The sequence below is a fragment of the Giraffa tippelskirchi genome, chromosome 2 (genome assembly GCF_054371585.1).
Source record: "Giraffa tippelskirchi isolate mGirTip1 chromosome 2, T2T-mGirTip1v1.2.pri, whole genome shotgun sequence".
In the NCBI taxonomy this organism is placed as follows: domain Eukaryota; kingdom Metazoa; phylum Chordata; class Mammalia; order Artiodactyla; family Giraffidae; genus Giraffa; species Giraffa tippelskirchi.
This window is the reverse complement of record NC_137276.1, coordinates 7,363,498-7,382,858: the sequence shown is the minus strand read 5'-3', so window position 1 is coordinate 7,382,858 and position 19,361 is coordinate 7,363,498. Positions and strand designations below refer to the sequence as shown.

At 50.7% G+C, this 19,361-nt stretch overlaps 1 protein-coding gene across 2 annotated transcripts in view; it reads right to left on the bottom strand.

The window, feature by feature from the left end:
* The window catches only part of CTBP2 (C-terminal binding protein 2), a 167,123-nt gene that overhangs the window by 83,493 nt on the left and 64,269 nt on the right, over positions 1 to 19,361 (bottom strand). Inside the window, exon 4 of one of the 2 annotated variants that reach the window (XM_081533652.1) lies at positions 12,081 to 12,229. The exons of the other annotated variant lie outside the window; for it this stretch is intronic. The gene's annotated coding sequence lies outside the window, so the exon portion shown is untranslated. The remainder of the gene's footprint in view (positions 1 to 12,080; positions 12,230 to 19,361) is intronic. 2 annotated transcript variants of the gene reach the window in all.

Genomic DNA, 19,361 nt, shown 5'->3' with positions numbered 1-19,361 from the left:
ATTCTAGAGGCAGAGGATGAGATGGTGGGATGGCATCACCGACTCAATGGACATGAGTTTGAGCAAACTCCCGGGGATAGGGGAGGACAGAGGAGTCTGGAGTGCTGCAGTCCACGGGGTCACAAGAGTCAGACACTTAGTGACCGAACAGCAGTAACAAAACAGCCAATCCACGAATCTTCAATTTCTACAGCTGTTTTAATCCAAAGTGCCTTGGACAGGTCTTCACAAGCTCCACCAGGGTCAATTCCAAGTCTATGGGGAAAGTGTTAAGGAGACATGGGGGCACAGGCAGGCTGGACTGTAAAGCTGAAGCCTGGGCAGGTGGCAGGCGGGGGGAGTCCCTCTTTATTGGAGGCAACTCTGGAGCTGCAGCCAGTGTTAGTTCATACAGGGCGACCCAGGAGCATTTTTTTTTAATATACCGGGGAGCAGGCCCCACAACTCAATTTGACGCATACCAGTGATAACTTTTTTTTTTTTTTGCCTCATCCAGAGGCTTATGGGATCTCAGGTCCCTAACTAGGGACTAAATTCAGACCCCTGCAGTGGAAATGTGGAGTCTTACCACTATGCTTCCCTATAGCTCAGACGGTAAAAAATCTGCCTGCAATGCAGGAGACCCAGGTTCGATCCCCAGGTTGAGAAGATCCCCTGGAAAAGGTAATGGCAATCCACTCCAGGATTCTTGCCTGGAGAATCCCATGGACAGAGAAGCCTGGCAGGCTACAGTCCATGGGATCACAGAGTCGGACATGACTGAGCGACTAACACTACATTACCACTGGACAGCTGGTAAAGAATCTGCCTGCAATGCAGGAAACCAGGGTTCGATCCCTGGATTGGAAAGATCCCCTGGAGAAGGAAATAGCAACCCACTCCAGTATTCTTGCTTGGGAAATCCCATGGACAGAGGAGCCTGGCAGGCTACAGTCCATGGGGTCGCAGAGAGTCAGACACGACCTCGACCAACGACCACGAGACCACTGGAGCAGTCCCTATAATGTTCTTCCTTGAATTCTGTTTTCCTACTGTGGATCATGGCCAGGAAATTTCTTCCAGGCCAGCCAGAAAACTGGGGGAAGAGCATCCCAACCTCCATCCCTAGGTGGGTCAATTTTCCCCACCCTCCGCCAAGAGTCCAGAAGCTGCCAGAGGGGCTCCTGGCTTGTTGAGTCCCCTGGTCCCTTGCAGGCGGAAGGCCGGAGGAGCAGCACCTTCCACGGTGGCTGCTGACTCTGACATCAGCCAGAGTCCCCACACTGCCAGGCACCCCTCCGGGAGCCTTAATTGATCCCAACTTCGGGGGGGGGGGGTGGGCACCCTTTAGTCTCGCGGACGCCACACCCTCCAGGCTCTCCTCCCACAACAGTCAGTGGACTGGTTTCAATAGGATATGAAGAAACAATGAGGAAAGACTGTTTTGAAACAGAAAATTAAAGCAAACCCTGGCTCCAAACAGAAGGGTGGGCCACACACTAGCATGCATTAATTATTAATTCTCCAGCAGTGTCCCAGTGTGAACCAAGGGGCCTGTTCCCAGAGGGCAACATTCTCATTGACAGAAGACCAAAATACCTATAACGGGTGTTAATCTGAATAGAATCAGTTCCAAAATGAGGAGGAGCGACTATTTCAATGGTGAGTTTATTTACAGGGCATTTTCTCCTATGAAACCAGGGAGATTGATTTTAGAAACCACAGCCTTTCTCCTGTGACAAAAACCACTTCCAGTATCAAGTGCTCTGTGGAGAAGTACTGACTTACATTCTTTCCCTTTGATTTTGAGTATTTTAGGCAGAAGTTTAAAATCCCAGTAACTATGCTAAAAGGTTTCAATGGTGTACCTGAGCATCTGAGTGATCCTGTCAAAGAAAATGTTCTTCCGAGTTAACTGTGCTGTATATTTATGCATTTAATATCACGGCTTACTGCAAAGTGCACAAATCATTTTAACAGAGTGTAAATTTAACTACCATGAAGGGATTTTATCCTCTGCTTAACTTCTCTGAGGGGCCCATATTTTTTGGAGCAGATAAATCAAGCTTCCATATAACTCTACTTAAGGGAACAGCAGTCAAAACTTCTAAAGAGAAATACACCCCTCAAGGCTCCTTGGCTTCAGGGGTAAACAAACACACAAGTCTACATCTTCAATCAAGTCACCTACCTCTGGCACCTGCCTCCTTTTCTTACCAAGGACCAGCAGCCAGCAGCACACCTGGGCCCGAGCAGGTGTGGGAAAGTGACAGGCTGGCTTGTCAGGGCACAGCCTCCTCCTTGCCGCTGGTCACTGCCCCCTGACCCATCTGGAAGGACAGGGATTGACCCCTGTTGACTGGAGAATACCCCTAACATCATGGGGCTGCCATCTGTGCCACACTGACTGTTGTCATTAGAAACACGATCTCCTAGGGATCCTTTCTCAAATGAACTCCAAGCCCCAACACCACAAAGGTCTCCAGATGCACGGAAGAAATAAACAAGTGGTCAAAAAAAAGAAATCCGTGCCTATGGCAGCTGAAGTCGTAAATTATTTACCGAATGGAGGGAACCCTAGCCGTGGTCCATCTGGGAGGGCCAGACTTGGGTCTCAAGCTGGACCCCAAAGGTCGACACTGAGAAACTCTGCCGGCCCCAAGGAAGCCCGAGGCAGCAGCCTCTGAACTCACGGGCACAGAAGCGCACTTCTACGTTCCGAGTGTGCGATCACATACGTGTCCTACTCACAAACTAGAAATACTCAACGCTGCCTCCCCACCCCCACCCAGTTCATACCCACACATGGTATGTAGGAGAAAGATACACAAAATCATGTGTAGGATGACATGGGGGAGAAAAGGAGGTTGAGTCAGAAAGAATGGAAACGCTCCAAGAAATAAAGAGACATTTCAAAAATACGAGATAATATTGTAGCCAGTCAGACAGACACCCACTGGCCGAATCTGAAGCGATTTGAACATCGCAATGAATGATGATCATAATCCATTAGGTGAAATAAGAACCTGAGTCTTTTTATATACACACAAATAAAGTACTTTATCTTATTATATGTAAGGGAAAGGGGGAAGCTTCTTTAAAAAAACAGTAGAACATAAGCAAATACGTGTATGTAGAAGAAAGGATGGAGTTGGAAAATTATAACTTGGCAACCATCATAATAATTGATTTGGGTGAGAATCATCAATGGACACTGAGATCAGTGACTGAGAAAGTGTGAAGATCAAACAGCACATCACCACGGTCTCAAAACATCTCCCCACAACATGCTTATTAATCACAAAGCGAAAGAGGATAGCTTTACAGTAGAGAAAACAGAAACAGCACTGAAGCGCAGTGTTTGAAGTTAACCTCACCAGCGATGAGATAAACCAACGTCACGGGGAAACACACCACATCTCAAGTATTCCCACCCAAAGTACGTAAGCTGACTTTAATAAACCTGAGGCAGAACCACATACAACATGACTGGTCTGTTCTTGTTTAAGAAAAAAAAAAGAAAAAAATCAATGTTATGGACCAAAGGCAGATTACGGATTGCTCCCGGATTAAAGATGACCAAGGAGACTTTCACTTTCTTTCAAGGAGACACGGCAACTAAACTTTCTTCAGCCATAAAGAACATTGTTGTGACAATTGGCAAAATCTATATACACAGTGTCAAGACTAGATAATATTATCATCAGTGTTAATCTACCGATTTTGATACTTGGTGTTGTAAAAGAATGTGCTGGGACTTAGGAAAAACTTTTTTTTTTTTAAATCCCTAAACACATCTGAGTTAGGTATTTAGAATCTCAGAGAGTTCAAGAAAAATAATGCTTCTGTGTTTGTGTGTATGAAATAAGAACTGAGCAAACATGGTAAAATATCACTCGGGGGTGTCTCAGTTCAGTTCAGTTGCTCAGTCGTGTCTGACTCTTTGCGACCCCATGAATTGCAGCACGCCAGGCCTCTCTGTCCATCACCAACTCCCGGAGTCCACCCAAACCCATGTCCATCGAGTCGGTGATGGTGGGGGTGTCTAGGTAATTAGAAATTCTTTGTCTCATTCTTGCAACTCTTTTGTAAGCCTGAAATCATATCGACTATAAAACTGAAGGGAAAAAAAAAAGAAATGGGCATAAATATCCATAGCAGTTGTGATCAAGTTTAAGGATTACCTGATATTGCAGGGTTTTCCTGGTGGCTCAGCGGTAAAGAATCTGCCTGCCAGCGCAGGAGACACAGGTTGGATCCCTGGGCCTGCTACCATGTAAGTAAGCCGCGATGCCACAACTGCTGAGCCCGTGCTCTAGAGCCTGGGAACTGCATTTACTGAGCCCACGTGCCGCCACTGCTGAAGCCCACACAGCCTGGAGGACGTGAGTCACAGGGAGAAGCCGGAGCGTCACAACTGGAGAGTAAACCCCACCCACAGCAACTAGAGAAAAGCCCGCACAGCAACAAAGACCCAAGCACAGCCCAAAATAAATAACTTATGAAAGAAAAAAGAAAAAAAGGTTGACTGACATTCCAACACAGGACCCAAATCATTGCAATGGGATTTTGTTACTCCTGAAGGTAAAACGATAAAAAAACCAAAGTACGATCCACAGGTCAGGAGCCCTAGGTGACAGACAGACAGAGGGATCAAGGAGGCCTCTAGGATCCTGTTCTCCACCTGCCCCACGGTGGGTTAAGGGGTGGGCTGAGACAAAGGCAGGTGAGGCCTCCCCACTCTGCCATCGCAGTCTGGGGTTCACTGGCCTCAAACAAACTGCAGAGCTCTAGAAAGGCTGGAGAGATCAAGCGGAGAAGAGGGCTTTCTGACCCTTCACTGCCTGTGTTCTACCTGCGCTGGGGCAGCTCCAAGAAATGGGCCACCAAGTGAGGAGCCGGACTTCCAAACACCTAAACCCCAGGCCTGCAAGGCCCCTCTGGCGGTCTCTGGACCCACAACCTCTTCCCGTCCCTGGCTTCAGCTTGACGTGGCTTCAGCTGGAGGCCCCTGGCGTGAGAAGGATCAAGAATTCACCCCCCTCACGCCCCGTTCTCAAACTCCACCCGACAGGGATGACTCAGGCAGCAGCCCAGTGGCAAGGCTGAGGCCCACGGCAGGACATGGGGCCTTCACTCGTCCTTTCTGGTGGCCCAGGGGCCAGACCTGCCCAGGGTCCCCGCAAGAGCCAGGTGGGCTGACCATGGTAGCCGTTCACGGGCCCCAGGGCAAGGCCACCTCTTCAAAATCCCGTCTTCCCCACAGTTAAAACAGACTTCCTCCCCATGGAAACACAGCCTGACCAGTCAGTCTCTCTGGAGAAAGCAGAAGACGGTCAGGAGCTTCCACAAAAAAATTCTTTTCTGTAACTCCTCTCGACTTTTTTCATCATTCAATCAATCCTTATAAAAATTTCATATACCTCTTGCCTCAGGTAACGTTTTCAGCTAATTCTCCCTCTCCCCTGCGACTCGATCGCAGCGGCCGGCGCAAATAGCCACGCTCATTCTCCTCTGGCCTGTTTTCAAAGGACAAGGCCAGCCGGCTTCAGCACTACCTTCCACTCTTCACGTTCCTGCTGCTAGAAGATTCAGTTCTGGAAGCGCTTTCTCCAGGAGCCCAGAGCACAGGGTTTATGTGTTCCTCCCTCTGAACCACCGGGAGCAGTGCCTACCTAGGACCCAGGGGCAGAGACCATCTCTCTAAGTGGCCGTCCGCACCATCCTCTGAGGATGTGACCCGGGAGGACAGGGACAGCGGTCAGCTAAAGCCAGCACCAACAAAGTCAGACCCCAAAGACGTGGCTGGGTGTGAGACCGCCGGGGCTAGCTAGCATACAATCCCCACCGAGTTCCCCAAACGGGAGCGAAGCCCAGCCAGGTCACTTGGGGAAAAGCTCCTGGACCAAAAAGAATCTCTAGATACGTGTGACGGGACAGAGACGTCGCAGGCTCCTCCACAAAGCACCAGGCACACTGTCGCGTGACCTCACATGAGCCCCCGCCCTTGAGGGACGACCTGACTCAGCTTCCTCAGGAGCAGAAGGTGAGGAAGATGGCCATGGCCGGGAGAGAGGGGGACCACGCCCTCCAAGATCTCAGTCCAAACTGGTACTGAGCGTGGAGCCAGGATGCACCGGCGGCTCCTTCGCAGGGGGGATCGAGGTGGCCTGTGACTCTGCCCTGGCCCAGAGCACAGGAGGCCATGGCAGGGGAGGCCAGCCCAGGGTCCTTCTAGTAGGAGCCCAGGGCAGCTGGGCAGGGAAAGGTAACTAGTGAATAAGAGGCTGGCCTGCGGGTGTGTTCCTGCAGCCCTCCTTGCCATACACCCTGCCCTGCCCCACACCCTGCCCCTCCCCGCCCCTCCGGGTAGGGAGGGCACCACGGGGAGGGGTACCCTCCCCAGCCTCTTGTCTTGGCAGCCCTTGCTGGTGGCCCCAGTCTGGCAGGATTTCTCAGGACACTGGGATTCTCAGAAGCACCCACAAGCCTCTCTCCTTCCATCCTTGGTTCCTTGGCAGAGAGGGTGGGCCTTCTGATCACAGGGCAGGTCGTGACCACCCCACCCAGGAAGCAAGGCCACAAGGCTCCGGCTCCCTGTTACCTTCCCTCCTTCAGCCTGGCCTTGCTGATCATCAGGGCCTCCTTTCCGCCCAGGTTCCTCGTGATCCCCAAAACACTGCCCCACTGCTGCCCCCGGACATGTCAGCTTCTTCACCTGACACTGAGGGTGCTTGACACACGAGCCCAGAAATCTGCCAATCTGCGAATCTTCGCCAAAGTGCACTTGCCCTTGAACATCCCCCAGGCTCCATGTAAACAAAGCCCTCTCCTTAGCAACAGCTCTGGGGGCAAAACCTCAAGGCAACCCGACCTGGAGCTACCCCGGGCAAACCAGGGCTCCTGGCCACCAGGACAGAAGTCACCCTTCACCCCCTGCGCCCACCCATTGCCTGAGCCAGGACACCAATATGTCCAGAGGAAACAGGAGGCAGGGTGCAAACAGCTGCCCAGCTCCAAGATAAATTTTAATTTTAGTGGCTAAGACGGAAAGTGGAGAAAAGGCACCAAGATTTTTACTAGCAACATAATTAGATCAGAGCAAACCCCCTTGTCCAAGATTCCTACAGGCAGGCCCTGACAGCAATTTAAGCAGCTGAGAAAAGATGAAGACAAAGTCCTTACAGCAGGATCTCATCTCTTTCTGACACGCACGTCTGACGCTTTTTAATGACAATGAAAGCAAGCTCTGAGGACATATGGCAGGATTGCTACCCCGTATGCACTGGCAGTTTTAGAAAGTGCTCAAGTGGGGGATTCTGCTGTTTTAAACATCCGTGTGTGCGCGTCACTCCATTGTGTCTGACTCTGCGACCCCACTGACTGCAGCCCACCAGGCTCCTCTGTCCATGGGATTCTCCAGGCAAGAGTACTAGAGTGGGTTGCCGTTCCCTTCTCTAGGGGATCTTCCTGACCCAGGGATCAATCTTGGGTCTCTTGCATTGCAGGCGGATTCTTTACCATCTGAGCCACCAGGGAAGCCCAAGGATCCTACGGACCAGAAACAACTCAGACTCCAGGCAGAGCTGTGAGCTTTACTTCTGAGATCAGGGCAAAAAAAAAAAAAACAACAGAAAACCTCAGAAGTTATTCTGGGGCCATGCTACCATCCTGCAGGAAACTTTAGGGAAATCTACTCCGACTGATTTCAAACTCACCACCTCCAAGTTAACTCAGACATTCTTAGCTAAAGTATGAGTAATCTTAGTAGATAGATGGACCACGACCTTACAGGCCCACTTAAATGGTCTCCATTTATTCTGGCCTCTTTCGAAACCATTTTCCAGAGACACCGAGGGGTCTCAGTTTTTCTGGCTTAAGGGGGTAGGACTTTTTTCAAAACTTAAACCTGACCATATCACGCTGTCCTTGAAATCACAGCTCCCACTGCCTTGACGGTCAACAGCAGGACTCTGATGGCCAGGCCTCCCACTGCTGCGCCCTCTTGTGCAGCCGCAGCCACACTGGCTGTTGTCCTGCATGCCCTGTGCAGAGGCCCTTCAGCCAGATCTCCACCACCCCAACCTCAGCTCTATCCTGGGAGGCCTGCTCTCAACACTCCTGCCAAAGTGGCTACTTTGTCCAAGACAGACTGTATTCCCAGTCTGACACTCACACACCCCTCAGGAAGACCATCAGCAGGGGCTTATCATCCTCTAGCACACAAGCTCTGTGACAGCTTGTCGGCGGTACACACAAATCCTAGGACAGCCTCTGGCACGTACACGCACCAATGTTTTAAGTGTGAACTGACACACATGATTTTTGAACGGATGTGTGGTTGAGTCTGTAGGGAGCACAGGCTGATCAGCCTCCACCTCAATCCTGAAAAGAGGGGCTTGGGCCCCTTTCTTGCTATGAACAGAAGCATCTGTGAGTGTCATCTGGTCAAAGGAAAGCAAGCCCTGGGGATGGACCATCCATTCATTCACACCAAGGCACACCCTGCCAGCCCCCAGAGGGTGAGGTCTGTCGGCTAAAGGAGCCCAGCCTCCCAGCTCTGCAAAGCTGCTGACCCATCACCCCACAGCCCGTCTCTCTCTTTGCATTTATTTTCTCTTGGAGTTTTTCTGTTGGCCGACAAGCAAGAACCTCCCCCATCCCCCCACCATCTAGAAGGGTGTGGGCCTCTCCCATGCGTTGACTCCAGCATATCTTTGGGAGGCAGACGTTCCAGACACGCAGTGACCCTGGCAGGCTTGAACAGGTGGCCTGTCAGGCAGTCCACCAGATCCAGGGCTCTGACTCATGACTGGACAATGTGTTAATCTTAAGAATTTCGTAGGTTTAGGGACTTGCCTGGTAGCCCAGTGGTTAGTGCCAAGGGCCCTAGATTCAGTCCCTGGTTGGGGAACTAAGGATCCGAAAGTGAAGGGAAGTAACTCAGTCGTGTCCAACTCTTTGCAACCCCATGGACTGTAGCCTGCCAGGCTCCTCCATCCATTGGATTTTCCAGGCAAGAATACTGGAGTGGGTTGCCGTTTCCTTCTCCAGAGGATCTTCCCAACCCAGGGATTGAACCGGGGTCTCCTGCGTTACAGGCACACCCCTTAACGTCTGAGCCACCAGGGAAGGATCCGAAGGGCGAGGCCAAAAAAGAAACATTCTTTGGGTTTAAAAGACTTCCCGCCTCCCCGCCCAGCTCTGCCCTCTGGGGCTAGTGGCCTCCTCCCTTCACGAGGTAACACTCCTTCTGCTCCAGAGCCCAGTCCCTAGGCTCAACGTGCTTCTGTGAGCTCTGCAGGGGTGGAGATGCAGCCGCACCCAGCCCTGGAATCTGACCCCAGCACCCCAGGCTGCGGGGCCTGCTGGGGACACACCTCGCACTCTCCTTCTGCCCCCCTTCTTCTGCCTGCTGAGTCTAAAGGTCACATGCATTCCTGGGCAGAGGAACGTCATGGGCACCTCCCGGGGGTCAAATACGTACCACAGGATCCTTCACGCTGCTCCCGGAATGGAGCAGGCAGTTGGCAAGGGGCACAGGTTTCCTTGTTACAGGGAAGGAACTGGGCTGGGGGAGGGGACAACACAGGGATACCAGGGTTGGTCATGAGCCACCACCCAAAGGGAAGAGTTACAAACCATTCCCTCTCCACCGAGGCTGCAGCATCCACGCTGCCCTCCAGTAACCTTCCATGCCCTTTAAGGTTCTACTTGGATAGTGTTTGATAGGCTTTCCAGGTGGCTCAGCAGTAAAGAATCTGCCTGCCAATGCAGAAGACCTGGGTTCGATCCCTGGGGTTGGGAAGATGCCCTAGAGAAGGAAATGGGAGCCCACTCCAGGATTCCTGCCTGGAGAATCCCATGATCAGGGGAGCCTGGCAGGCTTACAGTCCATGGGGTCACAAAGAGACACAACTGAGCACATATTCATTCAAGACATTCATTTGACAGTGTCTGCCACTCAATCATGGCCAAAGAACCCAAGCAGTGCTGGAGCGCCAGCAGCATTCACCAGTGGACACAGTGGAAAAGCCTACACCCTTGATGACCTCTGCATTTCCTCTGGCGCCGTTATCTTCTGGACTGTGCTGTATGACTCAAAGGCATGTGAGGATGTCTCTTTCCTGGGAATCACTTACTGTTTCCAATTGTTGGAAAACAACAGTCCTGCCTAAGGTGTGTAAGAGTGTTGATTTTCCTTAAAATACACGCCAGGGGCTGCACCCATTGCAGGGGGCACGGGTCGATCCCTGCTCTGGGAATTAAGTTGCCACAAGTCGCGTGGTACACTCCCCACCGAAATTAAAATACACACCAAAAGAAGGAGCACATAACAGCACATTGCCCATAATTCTCCTTCTCACCACTGTGCAAACTGACCTTAAAGAAACGCCCCAAATAAGGAGATCCAATTGGAAGGGAGATAAATATCAAGTCTCAGCTCTGCCCAGCCCCTGCGATTCAATGATGAATTCTACCGAGCAAATCAATCAAGACAAGATAAAATATCAAACGTAACCATTTAAATTTTGTAGCCTATCAGATATGCCTTTTACTCTAGCTGGGATTCATCAATTTGGTTCCTGAGATGTAAAATTGGTATCGGAGACCCAAAGGCCGGATTCTAATTTCTTCCCCAAAACATGCGATAGAATATGAGTAAGAGTTCTCCCGAAGCATATTTGTCATGTATGTCCCCCAAGGAAGCTGAGCCCTGCACAGGATATTCCTGAGCCTGATAACATGATGCAAAACATTCTCTTTTTAACTTTCAGATATTTGCTCTTGGCAACAGATTTTAGACGAGAATAAAAACTGTTTTCCTTTTCAACACTCTTGTGAAAAAGCAAACACAACTAAAGAGATTTCTGACGTAGGCGCAGGTTGATGCAAAAAACCAATTTAAATCGGGGCAACAAAATTACCTGATGGAATCAGTGAAATTATTCTTCAAAAAGCTAAGTACAGAGGTGAACTAGAGAAGAAACAGCCTGAGCAGGGAGAGCCTGACTCCAGGTGGACGAGTCAACCTGGGGTTACTGAATGCAGTGTTAATTTTGTCCATCGGAAGCCCCATCACCCAGCACACAGGTCTCAGGACCTGTCCTGTCCTGGATGGGCTCAATTGGTAGGTGGATTCCCACCTTGGCCTCTGCTGGTTCTGTTTTCACAAACCCCCCGCCCCAGTCTCCCCCATAAGTCAGCACTCATTTTTTGTCCCTGGGAACACTTTTCCAGCCGGGTCCACCCCTGAATTTCTCCTGGCTCCAGGAGGCAGCTCCAATGCCACAGTCCTTGAAGATGACAACCCAAACGTGCTTGCTCCAGACAGATAACGTCTGCTCGTGGCGGGGAGGGGAAGGAACAGGAGTAACCCAAAAGGGAGTTTCCTTCAAACACAGAATCTGTGACCGCCTCTGAGGAGGGGGATAGAGTTTGGCTGCTGTATTAGGGCCGTTAAATGCAAAGGACGCGTATTATGAACTGAGTTCTGTGCTCCTCAAGTGTTATGTGTGTGTGATTATAAATGTGGGGAGAATGTGAACTAATGCTTTGATTACAAATATGGGGAGAATGTGAACTAATGCTGGTTATTAAAAACACTGGGAAATAACACTGTGAATCAACGACACGCCAATCAAAATCAAAACAAACCAACCCACACTGGGGAGACGGGAGTGACACCGGCAAAGATAGCGGGGCGGTACTGTGACCAAGCCCGAGGCATCAGGGGCTGTTCACCCGGCGGACAGACGCCGACTCGTCCAGTCCTTCGAGTCCTCCCAGACAGGCACTACTGCCCCTGTTTTTAAGGAGGAAACTGAGGCACAAGAGAGCACGAACCATCTCCCCAAAGCCACACAGCGACCAAAGGGCGGCTGGACCCCAGCACACACGGCTCTGCCAAGAAAGACAAAAACGGCAGGGGTGGGTGGTGGTGCAAAAACCTAAAGACAAAGCAAGTACACAGACCCAGTGACACAGAGAGTCCTGTGTCCACTCACGTGACCAAAGACAATCACAGGGAAATACGGGGATGGCTGGGTTCTTTTGGATAAGTCAACAGAAACCCTTGTGTTTATACACTTTATACATACTCAGGAAAAGCATGGAGAAAAAACCCTGACGTTTTATCTTGAGTTGGAATGATTGACTTTGCTTTTATAGATCTTGTATTGCATTTCTTCCCTCTTCATTAAGCATATAACCCTTCTGGAAACATCAAGATGACCAGCAAAATTTTTCCCTATTTAAAGAAAAAAAAAGACAACATATATTCATTAGAGAACACTGACTGGAATGAGAAGAGAGTGGGGGAAAAAACACACCCAAATTCTACCAGCTAAAGATAAGCACTATAAAATATTCATCATCAGATATCCCCCGTGAGTATTTCTCTGGCTTTATTCATAAATGTACATTCAATATTGGATCTTTCCACTTCAAGACAAGCCTTCTACTTATGTTATTTCAAACTGTGAAAGCATCATTTTAAAACGAACGAGCTATTTTCCCAGTGTCGGGTGCTTGAGGCATCTGTCTTTTTGCCATCAAATAACACCACCTTAGTGTATGAAAGCTTTCCTGGCAATGGGTGGGGAAGGGAGAATTAGGAGGTCAAAGGGCATACATGGTCATTTTTGGAGGCGACACTGGTTGCCACGTCTGAAGAGTCTGACTCATCACCTTGTACTCACAATCTCTGAGAGCGTCTTACTAACTTTCCTCCCTCCAGGGACACAGCCCACCTTCTGCAGAGGCACCGGGGCAGCCCCTACTCCTGGAGCTTAAGGGCAGCCATGGCCCTGCTGGGACTGCTGGGTGGAGCAAGACCGGTGCCCAGAGCTGGGCGACGCTGCATGCACCTGGCAGCCGGGGATTCTGGAGCCCAAGCTGGCTGAGCTCTGTCCTGCTTTGGCGTCCCGGCTCCTGCCTTTTCCTGGAAAAACCTGCAAGTCAGAGCCATCATCACCTGGTCTGCTTTCTCAGTAAGCATCTGACAGCCCTAGTACTGGGTTAAAAACACCCTCCAGAAACAAGGGCTTCCCTGGGAGCTCAGTTGGTAAAGAATCTGCCTGCAATGAAGGAGACTCAGTTCGATTCCTGGGTCGGGAAGATCCCTTGGAGAAGCGATAGGCTACCCCACTCCAGTATTCATGGACTTCCCTGAAGGCTCAGACAGTAAAGAATCTGCCTGCAATGCGGGAGACCTGGGTTCGCTCACTGGGTTGGGAAGTTCCCCTGGAGGAGGCAATGGCAACCCACTCCAGTATCCTTGCCTGGAGAACCCCCATGGACAGAGGAGCCTGGTGGGCTACAGTCCACGGGGTCGCAAAGAGTCGGACACAACTGAGCGACCAAGCACAGCACAGCAATGCAGGAGACCTGGGTTCCATTCCCGCGGTTGGGAAGATCCCCTGGAGGAGGGCATGGCAACCCACTCCAGGAAAAAAGCTTCACTGTGTCCTGTGACCTGAAGCCAGGTCCACGGGCACCCTGCGGCCCCTGAGGAAAACAAGAAGACCAGCTCGGCCCCCGAGTTCTTGCCAAAAACAGGCAGGCCCCAGTGCCCGCTGCCACCCCGCATGTTGCTCTGGTCCCAGTGCCTGAGCCAGCCTGTCTGTCTGCAGACAGTCACGGCAGTAGGTCCTATCTTAGGCAGATTTTCCACATTAGAAAGCAAACTGGTTAAAGTGATTGTCCGACACACCTCCCACTCATGACGCTTTGTTTAATTCCAAGTCAAACAGCAAAGCAGGAGAGGGGCCGGTTTCACCCATTTATAGATTTATAAACGGCCTTCCTGACTGGCACCCAGGCCGCCCCTCCCCCTCCCCTCCCCCCTCCTTTCAGACACACAGCTGGGTAGGAATTCACTGACCTAATATTACTGGACAGATAATTCCTCGCCTCGGGGAAAGACTGGCAAAGCCCATGGCATCTGCCATTTCCAATCTTTGTTTTGAAATGGTAAACAGGGGCTCATGCCAGGCGGCGGGGGGAGCGGTGAACAGGGAAGGTACTCCTGTTAAGTGACAGCTGGAAACTCCCCCCGACTGCCTCGGCGGTGTCACCGCTCTGCACTGGAAAACCAGGCGTCCGACTCCACTAAATCATCTCCAAGCCCGCGCCCGGGAAAATAATTGATTTAAAGAGTTGCCGTAACTCATTCAAGTGAGATAACAACCATCAACCAGGGGGAAGCAGAGACAGGGCTGTTCAAACCCACTTCTGGAGATAGCGCGGAGAAGGCAATAGAACGCGGTTCAAAGGACAGATGGGACTTCCCTAATTGTCCCCAGATTCCTAGCAGCAGGGGTGGTAACTAAATGGTTTCAATTAAAAGTTAAAGAACAGGGAAAAGCAGGCAGTAAGTTATGCCTGGCGCTGATAAGGCTCCTCCAGTTCAGACTGAAGGATGCCGAGGCCCAGTGTCCAAGGACCGGGGGCCCATCCCGACAGGTCACCACAGCAAGGTGAGAGCTCTTGTCTGCCGGCTGTACTGTCAGGAACTGCCCGTGTTGAGTCTGCAGGGTAAGCGGGAGGAGGACTGCATCTCAGCGCAGGAGGAGGCCTCCTCCTCCACCAGGACCAGCGAGCAAGCAGCCAACACAGGTGTGCAGGCCGTGTGTTCCGAAAGACACAGAACTGGCTAGAAGGTGATTTCCCAGCAGGGATGGAGGAGACATCAGCCCAGGGAAAAAAGTGGTCTCGGTGGGGACACCTATACCTAAGGCACCCTGGGTGATGCGTCTGGACACCGGCTGCCGGAAAGCAGGTGGGAAGGGTGAGCCTGGCATTTGGTGGGTGGGGCCAGGACTCACAGGACAGCTCCCCACCAGGGACTCAGTAGGGGTCCCAAATGTCAACAATCCCGGAACTGAGAAACGCCCTGAAAAGAATCCTAAATTGAAGCTTCTGAAGCTTCAAAGGAACAGAAACGCTAAGAAATGGCCGGGGTTGATGGTTCACAAGTTAATTTTCCACCAGCGTGGGACAGAAGAGATATCACTGATGTGACGTCATGGGGGAGGACCTAACTGTGCCCAATCCACAGCTGCGTGCGGTGAAAGCAGAAGCCGGGAGCGCAAAGGGCACATTTGGGAACCGGGAGATGAAAGCAGACTCCCAGGCAGAGTCTCTCAATGGGCTCCAAGTTCACGTTCCATTTCCCAGCCGAGCCACTGACAGCTCTGGAAGCCAAAGCTGGACACACACCTACCAACCGATCTCAGGAAAAAAGACCAAACCCCTAAATGTTAGAAGGTCCCTAAACCAATAAAGGTAAAGAGAGGGATGGAGGGATTCAGAAAGCCTACTTCAACAGATAAGAACCTCAAACCCGATAAACAAAATCCATAAGATTATTCTCAGGACGTAACCACATCTGCCCAGTGGTCAGTAACTGAGTGGGGGGTGGAGTGGAAGGCAGGGGTCCCTGTGTCCCCCTGGGAGCTGAAAGTCAGCCTTGGGACTTCCCTGATGCTTCTGTGGTTAAAACTCTGCACTTCCAATGCAAGGATGCAGGAGCTGCGGGTCTGATCCCTGGTTGAGGTACTCAGATCCCACATGCTTTGCAGCAAGGCCCTCCCCCCAACTCCAAAAACTCAAGTCTTCCCAGGTCTTCACTTCCTCAACCCTAACGGAGTCCTTTCTAGGAAGCCCTTTGAAGACGGCATCCACCGTGGATGGCAAACCAGGAAAACCAGGCAAACGGAGAACCAGGGTGGAGTCATCTTTTCCCTCCCTTTTTAAACCCTCGAGTTTGTTTTCTGTCCCCAATGTAAAACAAACAAATCAAAAACCAAAGCAAAACAATAACCACACTCAAAAAAAAAAAAAAAGCCATGCAAAAAAATCTGGGAATAAATACGAAGGTTTGACTGTTCCCTAATTACCCAGCACCACCGTTACTCGACTTCCTGTTTGTTGTTGTTTAGTCGCTAAGTCACGTCCAACTCTTTTTTGAGACCCCATGGGCTGTAGCCCGCCAGGCTCCTCTGTCCATGGGATCTCCCAGGCAAGAATACTGGAGTGGATTGCCCTTTCCTTCTCCAGGGGATCTTCCCAACTCAGGATGGAACCCACGACTCCTGCACTGCAGGTGGATTCTTTACCACTGAGCCACCTGGGAAGCCCAATTTTTTGTTACTGCAGTTACTACTTCCTACTCATCTTTTTCTGAGAGTAGGTTAAAGAGTAAGAGAAGACACTGAATTCAGTTTCGAATCGGCTCCACGGGAATAAAAAGCCCAGCATTACGAAAAGTGAAAAAGAAAACAAAAATGCCAAAAAACATGGTGATGATGAAAAATTCCTGCATGATTTGAGACAAAGCCTCAGGAATCTAATAGGGTCTGATCAAGATTTCTTATTTTCCAGCTCAAAATCAGGGACAACAGACCTACCCATCCAAAACCAAAGTCAAACAAAAAGCAAAGCAAAGTTATTAGTCACTGAAATACAGAACGTCATGTTCACGAATCTCCAGGTAGGGGGATCCTCCACTGGGTCAAATTATGTAGACACAGCTCTGCCCAACAAATTCTCTCATTTAAGACGATCAAGTACGTAACGGTTTAAAAAAAAAGAAAGTAAGCTACCTCAGGTAGCAAATACAAAAGTCTATGTAGCATGAAATATCTCCAGGAGACTTGTTTAGTGAAATTAACTAGCAGTTTAATAGGGGGGAAAGCCTGATATACAAGGGTGCCCCAATTTCTTCAGAGGAATTAACATTTCAATCCTGTTTTTATCTAGAAGTCATTAAACTGTGCAACATGAATTATTGGAACTGTAGCAAAGAATTAACTCTATTCATCAACTAAGTCCAAACACTTTCGAGTGCATCTGTAACGAAAAAATAGCTCTACATTTCCATCTCTTCTCATTAAAGTAAACCGGTTTTCCCCCTCTCAGTATATAAAACTGTCTTCTATTCATATAATTTATATTACCATAAGCTGGCTCACACTCTAAACTATTACACGCCTCCAATTAATTTTTGAAGCTTTTGCCTGAAAATTTAATGAGATAGTAGTGTGTGAACCTGCTGACTCTAGATTACGTGTGTGCACCCAATATTAATGTTGGCATAATAAAATCATCTGATCCATACGCATTGAGAGGCTCCAGAGGCCACAGTGGGAAAGCGAATGTGCCAGCCAGGGCCATGCAGCTTCCTCTTTTAAATCCATTATAACGTTTACTAGTCTCAGATGAAACTGCCCCTACGCATCAAGCTGGGGAAGATGGAGAAAGAAGCAGCAGCGTCTGATTACCCCCAACTCCATTTCTATAAACATTTCAGGCAACAGTGTAGATGGATGACTTTGTCTAAGACCTCTGCTCACCACCACGGAAGCAGAGAGCCTGTACGCGTTCGAGCCGATCCCAAGAGTCAGCCAAGGCGAGCACCCAGGGATGGGCCTGAGAAGCCCCTCCATCACGGGGTACACCACAAGAGGGCCACACCCCCACATGTGCACGGAGGAGTGTGTCCACATGTGTGTGCATGTGAGTATGCATGTGTATCTGAATGTGTGCAATTGTGTGTACATCTAAGTGCACCTGAATGGACAAGTTCAACCAGAGATGAATAGGTCACGGGTGCTGGTAACTCAGTCATCTCAATGACAACCTCTGTGTAGTGATTTTGCCAAAGGATTTAGGTTCAAACGAGAGAAAAGAGGGACCTCCCTGGTGGTCCAGGGGCTAAGACTCTGCACTGCCAGTGCGGGGAGCCCGGGCTCAATCCCCGCTCGGGGCCTACATCCCACACGCCACCAACTAAAGATGCTGCACATTGCATCTAAAACACCCTGCAAGCTGCAACAAAGATCGAAGATTCCATGTGCTGCACTAAGACCCAGAGCAGACAAATAATTATTTTTTGAAAAGAGGCCAACAGTAAAGTCACTAACCACCCTCGTGAAGGCCCTACAGTGCACTGCGACTTCTCAGCCGCCGGTCCCTGGGCAGGTGTGAAGTAGGAAGTGGTTCAGCCCAGAGAACGGGCTGTAGGCTCCTGGGCAGAAACCCTCAGATGGCACAGCCCGTTTCCCTATCTGTGCTGGGAATGACAACACCTACACACCATCACAGGTGGCTGAGCATCAGGGCTCACAGGAGGATACACTGTGCTGAGCAGTGCCCAGCACGTGGCTGGCCCTTAATACATCACTTGGCTGGAGTCTCTGTGGTCAGCAGCCTGCAGGAAGACCAGGACCTGGGGGTGAGAGGGCCAGGCTTCCAGGGAGGGGGCGGGCGAGAAGACCTGCTGTTCATCCCTCTCCCCTGCCTGGCCCCCACCCCAGCTACGTCCTCATAGTGCCAACGTGGCGGCTGCTTCTGCTAAACAGAGCGATAAAAATAGGAGGGACAGACCCTCTGAGGTTAGAGCTCCCCTCCCTGCACTGGTCCAGCCCGGGGGCTTGACTACTGCAAAGTCCGAGGGGCTTGTCCTGGTCTGGGGCCACCCCCAGCCAGGTTGGGTCTTCGGAGCTCTGGATCCCAAACAGAACGCGGTAAGTGCAACTGTCTGGGAGCATTTCGGTCAAGAAGCCCCTGATCGGAGGTTGTCTGCAACAAACTTGGGAGTCTGCAGTAAGAGGACAACCATCAGATCAGGTGTCCAGGGACACTCAACATCAAGCCCTTTACACCCAGTGTCCAAAGGCTTCTGGGAGATGGTGATGGGCCACAACAGGCTGTGAGTGCAGGTACAACCCAGATGTGGGGTCAAACCCCACCTCTGCTCCTGCCAGGAGCCAAGAGCAGGTAACTCACCTCCATTATCCACTACAGGGAAAGTGAAAGTTGCTCAGTAGCCTTTCCCTTCTCCAGGGGACCTTCCCGACCCAGAGATCAAACCAGGGTCTCCTGCACTGCAGGCGGATTCTTACCAACTGAGTCACAAGGGAAGCCCAAGAATATTGATGTGGGTAGCCTATCCCTTCTCCAGGGGATCTTCTCGACCCAGGAATTGAACCAGGGTCTCCTGCATTGCAGGTGGATTCTTTACCAACTGAGCTATCAGGGAAACCCCCAAGATAATAAGAATAAAGATTCCCTGTTTCCCAACTTCACAGAACCAGCCACACACAGGAGACCGAATGAGGTTGAGGGCCCAGGAGGGATGGGCAAGCCTCCTTTTGCGGTCAAGTGCTGAACCACTACAAGCCTCCAAGCACAAGTGCCCTTTCAACTCTGCGCTCCATGGCCAAGGCAGGCCTGCAACACAAGCCCCAGTGCCCAGGCACACTGGAGGGACACCTCCCCTGCACAATCTGGAGCATCTGCCACTAGCTGCTGGAGAAACTCTCCTTTTCCAGGAGGCAGCATTTACAGGGTGCAGCTCCGCACAGCCAGTAGGAAAA